Here is an 8,535-nt window from a genome sequence, read left to right on the forward strand (position 1 = left end):
TGTATAAAGATTAAAAAAATACTAAAATTTAGTATTTTTTTTATCTAATAAATAAATGCAAGTATCAAGATTATGCCCAAATGAACCAAAAGAAAAAATACCTAATGTCTCAGCCATGTAGATATTATAGTGTATTATTACTAATACGACATATCCAGGCTACAATATTTTCTTTAAGTAGTCTTTAGGAAAAGTTCTCCAGGCTTCTTCATGGACATTCAGAGCTCTTCTTTGGATGTTGGCTGCCTTTTGTTCCATCCTCGGTCCAGATGATCCCTCACTCCCTCAGTAATTTTGAAGTCTGGACTGAATAAAAAACTGAACTGAACAGCTGTACTGAAAATGTTCAGTGATTTAATTGGTGAAAGGTATATTTTCTGTTTTGAGTTTTTCTATCAGGCATGTTTTTACTGGAGATCATTGCCATGAATCCAAATTTGGATTCAACACTGCATCAGACCGGTTGCCACTGATTTTTTTTTTAGTCTTGTGTAATTTGGGATACCTGAGCCTTTTTCCTCCCTCCTTCCACTAAGAATGACTTCTTGTCAGCCAACCTTCCAATGAGACCATTTCCGATGAATTTTGAGTGAAGAGCAGATGCATCTCTGAGGATTTTCTTTCTAAAGAACACTACTTTCAGTTACTGTTCACCTACTCTAGACTTGTTTCTGTCCTGCCCCTTCTTCATTTGTCCTCTTCACTCTTTTAAGGACACACTGCTCACCATGCTGAGCTATATCAAGCTTTAGGTTTGTAGCTCTTGGGAGTCGCCTTGTTGGTGCATAAAATATTATTTCATGCCAGTCAAACTGTGTTATCTTTGGCATTTCTTTGTGGATTCACTAAAGAAATGTGAACCAATCAATGTTTATGCAACAGGCAGTTAGTAACAAAGTGCCTAAAGATCCATTAAAATTGATTCTTTTCCAAGTTGTCTGTTATGTGTCGATGCAACACTGGTTCATTCCTTAAGTTAGGTGCCTTTATATGCTTGAATTATTCATAATGTGTGTTAAGTTGTTGTAATGAATAAAAAAGAAGGAAAGAAAAATCTGAAAATGATCAGTATAAGGACTGGACTGAAAATGAGTGAAAAAAGCAGAAAACGTGAAACTTTTAAAGATCTCCAGAAATCTCTGGTTCTCCAGGATCTTGGAAGTAGCATATAAAGACACGAGGGAAGACTTAAGACTTTATCACAGTACTACACCTGAGTTATGTTTGGTTAGTCAGATTCTTCTTATTAATAATAGCAATAATGGTACCAAAACCTTTTAAAGCCAACAGTAAACCAATAACTTGAACAGCAATGACGCTTTGCGGATCCCTCTGTTATTTTTACTTAAACTCATTCTTCCAGCATGGACTTCAGAAACCGAAAGTCATGGGTTCCTTTATTTAAATTGCTTTTTTACTTTTAAGAGGAGGAAGAAGCTCCATTTTTCTTTTTAAAGTTGCGCGGTCTTGATTTAATCTCTGTGGTGATGTGCAGGAAGATGTTTTGTATTTACACTTCGGGGAAGGGATGGTTTTTGAGATCGATATCATATAGAAAGAAATAAGATAAATGATTATTTCACATAAAGCTACTAGCTCCAACATATCCAGCTGATTCCACAGTTTTAATCTCAAAAACTAAACTGACAAATGATGCTAGCAGTATTTTGGGGGTGAACTGTTGCCAATGTAAAACATGGTTAACAATAATGCCTTGAATATAAGCCACATTTAAAACATTATTTACTTGTGGGTTTTAGAAATCCATAACACCTGACCAGATTTGGCATTTCCACAAAATACTGGCATTCCTGTGAATCCCCTAAGCACACAGTGTTGTTTGTTCCCATTTCATTTTGCCTGCGAAGATGGAAAAAGACAAGGTGTGAATTCTGTCGAATTCACGAGGGATTTCCTTTCCGGTTTTCTGACAAACATTTTAAGGCCTCCCATGAGAAAAAGAAGCCATGAGAGGCAGACGGCGTGTTTCCCAGAGTTCAACCCTAAACTGTCTAGCAAAGTCTTTTCAGCCTCTACCGTGTGTGTGTGTGTGTGTGTGTGTGTGTGTGTGTGTGTGTGTGTGTGTGTGTGTGTGTGTGTGTGAGAGAGAATGAGAGTGAGTGATGGCTCAGGCATTTGACAGGAATCGAGTGACTATCACGGACAGCTATAGAGAGTATCAGATGCTGTCATTCCTTGGAAACGCTGGAGCAGACGGAGTGTTGTTTTTTGTGTGTGTGTGGAATGACTCAGAGCAGGTATTCTGGTTTAGCCACTCAGCAGTTCCAGGAAGACCGAATTTCAGACATATTTCTCTGGAAAAATCCTCAAATCTTATGAATAACACAGTCAGGGTTCCCCCCCCCCCTTTCCCAGAAATTTCTGAAACTCCCTCGTACTTCGTCCATGTACTTTTGTTTAAAACCATAAATATACTAGCCGGGGTGATTATTGCACTGAGATGAGTGTAATGGTTTCAAAAGGAAAATGACTTGAGAATTTCCTCTAACCTGGGATCACCCAGGGACCGAATCCACTGTAGGTCTTTCTCTACTGTACAGGGACCCCGTCGCTTGTGATGTGGGTGCCTCCCTGCCTGCAATTACAACCCATTAGCTCCCTGATTGATAGCTTCTTTCAGGGCTAATGCATTTCTATAACAGGAAACTAGATAAAAGGAAAATGACAATAAATACATAAATGAATAAACTCCCACTTTTCATTACTCAAATCTTTGGCCTCTGCCCCCTTTAAAAAAAAAGAGAAAAAAAAAGAAGCACAATTGCCATTTTCATTCGCAGAACATCCAAATGTATCAAACACCACAACGGAGGCACAAAAGACACAAAACATCACCTTGTTTGTTAAGTCTACCTGAGAACTGCAGTTTCCGTTGGAGGCTTTTTGCTTATTTCTACTTAGATAATTTTTAGTGCATCACTTTGATAAAATCTGTGGTTTAACAGTAACATGGAAATGGGTGTGTGTGGAAATACATGGTCGACCTATTGTAGCACACCCCCAACAGTGCTGCAGCTTCACTTTGTTACCTGTGGTATCATAAGCCCCACACACGCTATCAGTGACCTACGCAAAGCACTTGAGTTCTGTGGAGGCTCTTTGTGTTCTCTATCAGTCCTTGCATATACTCTAAATCCAGCCGGAGTATACATGTGTTATTGTTTCCAAGTTTTTTTTTTTCCTCACCTCTAGACAAATGCACCCCTTGTTGAATTATAGCCCTTAACCCCCACCTCCTCCTCAATTCTCTAGTTTCCACTGCCTCTGACTGAGTGACAGTGTGGGGCCTGGCTACTATCCTGTCTTAAGGCCTGCACTGAATGCTGGGTTATTACCCCCTAATTATCAATTACAGGGCTCGGCTTCCACACCTGCAGCAGGCCAGGCTGGGAATGAGCTTAGCCCATTAGGAAGGACCTCCGGCTGGGCTGTTTATAGAGGGGGCTGGGCTTTACCCTCTGGAGGTGTTAATGGGCCTTCCAGGGCTGCAGTCAGCAGGCTGATCCACCGGGGTGTCTGATAACAGCATGAGAGGACAGACTCATGCTGAACTGCAGTGGGGATTCTGGTGTTACTGCAGTGATAGATCGACTTTATTAGCCAGAGCTGCACATGCACTTTTCCACATGTGTCACTTGCAAGTCCTGACATGATTTTTCTCAGTGAGCATTCAGAGGCAGTTGCAAGGGAAGAATAATGGCGACGTTACTTTTAATGTGCAGCTTTGTTTCAGTGGAAAGATTGCCATTACATACTGGGCACATTGCTTGAGCTGTCACCATGCAGTAATATACTTAGACTGTAGTTTTATGCTGTCAATCTGTTGCAATCTAGAACAAATGTACTGTTAAATATCAGCAGTGGGAGAAAATAATTATTTGATCCCCTGCTGAACATGTAAGTTTGCTCAGATCACAAAGGCATCAACAGTGTCTAATTTTTATAGTAGTGTTGTTTTTTGTTTTTGTTTTGTTTGTTTTTTAACAGAGAGAGAATATCAACAAAGAAATTGAGAGAAAAACTCATTCAATTAAAGTTATAAATTGATTTGCATGTCATTATAATCCAGACAGAATCCTGATCTCAAGTTCTTATGTGTATGACGCACACTTGTCCATCCTGTCCACCACCGTGGGCAAGAGCAATGAGCAATCAAAGGACACCAGGGACACATCTTAAGTTTGACCGTGAACATCTAAATGGTTCAGAGAAGGGAAGGGAAAACGTGCTTTGGTCAGATGAAACTGAAATTGAGGGCATCAGTTCGACCCACCGAGTTTGGAGGACGAGAAATACTGAGTACAAGTCAAAAAGCACCATTGCCACAGTCAGGCAGAGATGTGGAAACATTATGAAACATTATGAAACATTGAAAATGGGTCATGTATGGGTCTTCCAGCATGACAATGACTCAAAACATACCACGAAGATAACAAAGGAGTGGCTAAAGAAGCACATTAAGGTCATGGAGTGGCCTCACCAGTCTTCGAGTATCCATACAGCAGCTAATAAACCTAAAGGATTTAGGTTTCTGTAAAGAGGAGCAGACTAAACCCCCCTGAGACGTGTGAAAACCTGGTGACCAACTACAAGAAACGTCTCACTGCTCTGCTTCTACTAAGTCATGCTTTGCTTGGGGGTCAAATACTTATTTCACTCAAATTTAATTTATAACTTTTATCTATGTTCTTTTTTCTGGATTTTTTTCTCTTACTGTTAAAATGATTCATTTGTTTGTAAGTCAGCAAGCTTACAAATTCAGCATGATAGCAGTATGTATGGTGCTGCAAAGAATATAACATTACTCAGTTCAGTTATGTTTTGATTACCTTAAATTACATAATCACTGTGGAATGCACATTACAAGTGGTACAAAAATAAAAGACTACACTAACTCATCACTGCATCTCTTACAGTAGTGACAAGTTAAATTAGGGCCATCTCATTTTTAGCTGTGTTTTTAAAGGATATACGAAACAAACTACGCTCACACGAGTGCAACACTACATTTATATATTGATCAGTTACACTGAAATTTGAAGAAGGGCAAAGCAGGTTCACCTATTGAATTTACCCAGCAAGTATGAGAACCATGTCTCTGTACAGTCAAGGTCTGCAGCGGCATTAAAGAAGAATCTGCTTCTTGAATTACTGCCTCATTGCTCTGGTAAAGTGCTCATCCAGCTCGGCTTACGTTTGATCTTCAGACCTCAGCAATACTCACAGTGCGATACATTCAGAAAAAGAGCCACTATCTCCCATACAAATTCCACTCTCCGCGTAGCGTGTCATTTGCTTATTACTGCCGATATCATTCAGCAAGGAAAACCGATCGAGCGTGACAGAAGACACAAGCTGATCGGTGGTTTCGTACTCCCATATACATCTGTGTCCTTGTCTCTTTTTTTCTTCTATTCATGCATAAAAAATGCAAAAAAAAAAAAAGGATTTCTTTTCATCCATAAATGCAAATAGATTGACTTGCCCTCTTATCATCACAATAGGAGCTCTTTCAAATGCCTGTCTTTTCAGTGCTCTGTTCAACTGTTGCTGTCATTTAGGTGAAGGAGTCAGCTTATGGCAGCCATGCACTGTATCATACACAAGATTGAAATGAAAATGAGGCGTTTCTCAAAATAGCTACAGGCAGACGGGGACGGCGGAGGGGTGGGGGAGTAGTAAGACGGGGGATTGAGGGTGACAGGGGTGAAGATATATGTTATGACTTTGTGTGTATTTTAGAGCTTGTGGGTTGTTTTAAGTCTCTGAATGCTTCTGAGATATGTCACAGGTGTTGAGATGGATTGCGGAGCGTGCTGTGTGCCGCATTAACTTTGCAATTGGTTGTGTGAATGTGACATGGAGAAAGTGCAGGTGAATGCGAACACATATCTCTATTATTGCATGCATATCTCAGATCCCCTCCCTCTCCCTGCCGGGTTTCCTGGTGGTGATGGTGTGTGTGTTCGCATATTTTGGTAGAGGCAGAACAAGGAAGGAAACACAGCATTTCCTTTACTTTCATATTATGAAAGTTCAGTAAATTGCACAAGATTGAACATGTGCTTTTTTTTTTCTATCTGCTAATGGTGCTTCATTGTGTTTACAGCCATGTATGTAGGTTACAGCTGCCTGAAAGTACACACAAAAACACATCAGTGAGTTGCACTGTGGGACATGTTTCTTTATTATTACAAATGTAGACGAGGTGTTGTACATCATCCCGGCCCTCTAAAAACCAAACCAAACACGCATCAATCCACAACTTGTAATAGTCTCCTCCAACAATTGTACATCTTTAAACCTTTTTTTAAAAATACATATCTAAATATTTATGAGGATTTAAAAGCTTATTGTCTTCACTGGGCACGAATGGATGTACTGAGTGGCACAGACAGGACTGAAAATCCTAAAACAACCAAGAAATGGACTAAAATTTTGCAGAATGGCAAACATCCAGAAGAACATCAGCCTTTAGATAACTAAACAAACTTATTTGTCCATTATAACAACAAAAATGGGTAGAAGTAGCCACTTTGCACTTTATTTACCCAATCATGATGATGAAATTGAAAGTTTGGAGTCATCTTGAGGTGTAGCCACGATGTGTCCACACAGACGCTCAGTGTATTAAGCCTCCCTGCCGTCCCCCGTTGTGCTTCACTGGGGCCGTGGGATGTGTGCACTGACGCAAACTCTCGTCTCTCTTGGGCAGCCATGCAGGTAAATAAACTGGTGATTGTGTGCTGAGGGAGGACGTCACATGCCCAGATGGAAAAGCCTGTTGATTACTGATTAGTTAGCCACGGTAATACTCTGTGCCTTGACTCTCAGCCTCGGGATGAGCTTTGGATCAATCTTTAATAGGGTGACCGAAATACAAATCTTCTATTGACCTGCAGGAAAAACTCTCCAGAGCGCGGTGTCATTAATTTGCATTTAATTGCATCTATATGCAGGCTTGGCAGAGAGTCATCGATTTAGATAGAGAAGATGATGAAAATTGCCTTTCCCTTCAGTTTAAGGAGAAAGCCAATTTGAAGAGATTGAAAGTGTCCTTTCATTTAATGTGCAGCTACATCTTTGCTCAGTGCGTGCGGTGGGGGTGGCAGTACAATCTATGTGGATGACTTTTCTTCATCCCCAACATGGTTTAGCTTTCACCTTAGTCGTCATGAGAAACGTGACACATGTTGAGTAAAATCTTGTGTCACTATTTGTGATTGTTTTGAGCATCTGTGTGGTTTCCCAGCAGACTGTGAAGCCCTCAGCTGAAATATGTCTGTGTTTGTCAAGATGGGAACACACACATATGCGCACACACGTTTCAGGGATGTCATTAAGAAAACTGTTGCCATTCCAACAATGCATCAATTAGTGTGTGTCCCGTTGTAATAAAGTGCTGGGGGCTCAGTTCTTCCCAGTCTTCAATCTAAATCTTTGCATTCAAAGCGCTTGTAACATCACAAGGCCTATCCACCATTATCCCTCTTTACCATTATTCATCTCCAATAAGCACTGCAGCTCCCCTCAGGGTGACAAGGCGAGGTTTGAACCAATTCACTACTAATCAGACACTGTTTGCCTGTTTTTTGTTTTTTTTTCTTTCTTTCTTTGGATTGGCTGCTATGTTCTCTCACGACGCCTCAGGCACAGCTGACTGTGACGGGGCCCCCACAAGGGACCCCACGGTCGCCCCACTGGGAGACTTCCTAATCCAGGATTATTCGCTCAGACCCCGTACCCTGCTGGATTAGAGGATAGTAGATGGAAAAGGGCACCGTCAGCACTCTTTCCTGAGCAGCTCAGTGGATTAGAACCGCGCAGACGCCGAGCTGCCAGAGAGGTGCAGAGAAGGAGAGGAGCAGCAAGCCTCGCCGGTCCCCTCACAGCTTACTCAGGAGCACCATACATGGAGATGGAAAAAAGGGGATGGTTGAGTGCACACTCATACAACACGAAGAGTTGATTTTTCCAGTCTCAAATATGGTGTCAGGAGATAATAGGTTTAGGTGGACTGTGCTAAACTAAATAGCCGAAAAGGTCATTTAAATAAAAGCTGCATTCATCCTATTGTTGTCGTATCTCACGGACATGTGTGCAGCATCCAGACGGACCGATGACAGCTTCCATACAACTGCAACCTCCCATCCTCCTTCAGACACATTATCTATACTTCAGTGTCTGTCAATTTGCACATTTTACAGCGTGCTTTGTGTGAGAGCAATTTTGAAGAGCAGTTACTGGTTTTTAAGTCTATATCCTGTGCTCACAGTGGTCTGTATGTGTGAAAACCCAGTGCATAACCACAGCAGCAGAACAGATACTCTAGCTAGTTTCACCAGCCAGTAATCAGCTACTATTGATTGTGAAGTAGTCAATGAGACTAAAGTCTCAATGCGCCCTCAAAGCTGCCGACGGATCGATCACGGCCTGCTGCTGCTGCTGCTGAGCTTTTGTGTGACCGGCATAATGGAATGTGCACGACAGTGTGCAGTGTTTTTTTTTCCTCGT

Source organism: Rhamphochromis sp. 'chilingali' (assembly GCF_963969265.1).
Source record: "Rhamphochromis sp. 'chilingali' genome assembly, chromosome: 15".
Lineage (NCBI taxonomy): Eukaryota > Metazoa > Chordata > Actinopteri > Cichliformes > Cichlidae > Rhamphochromis > Rhamphochromis sp. 'chilingali'.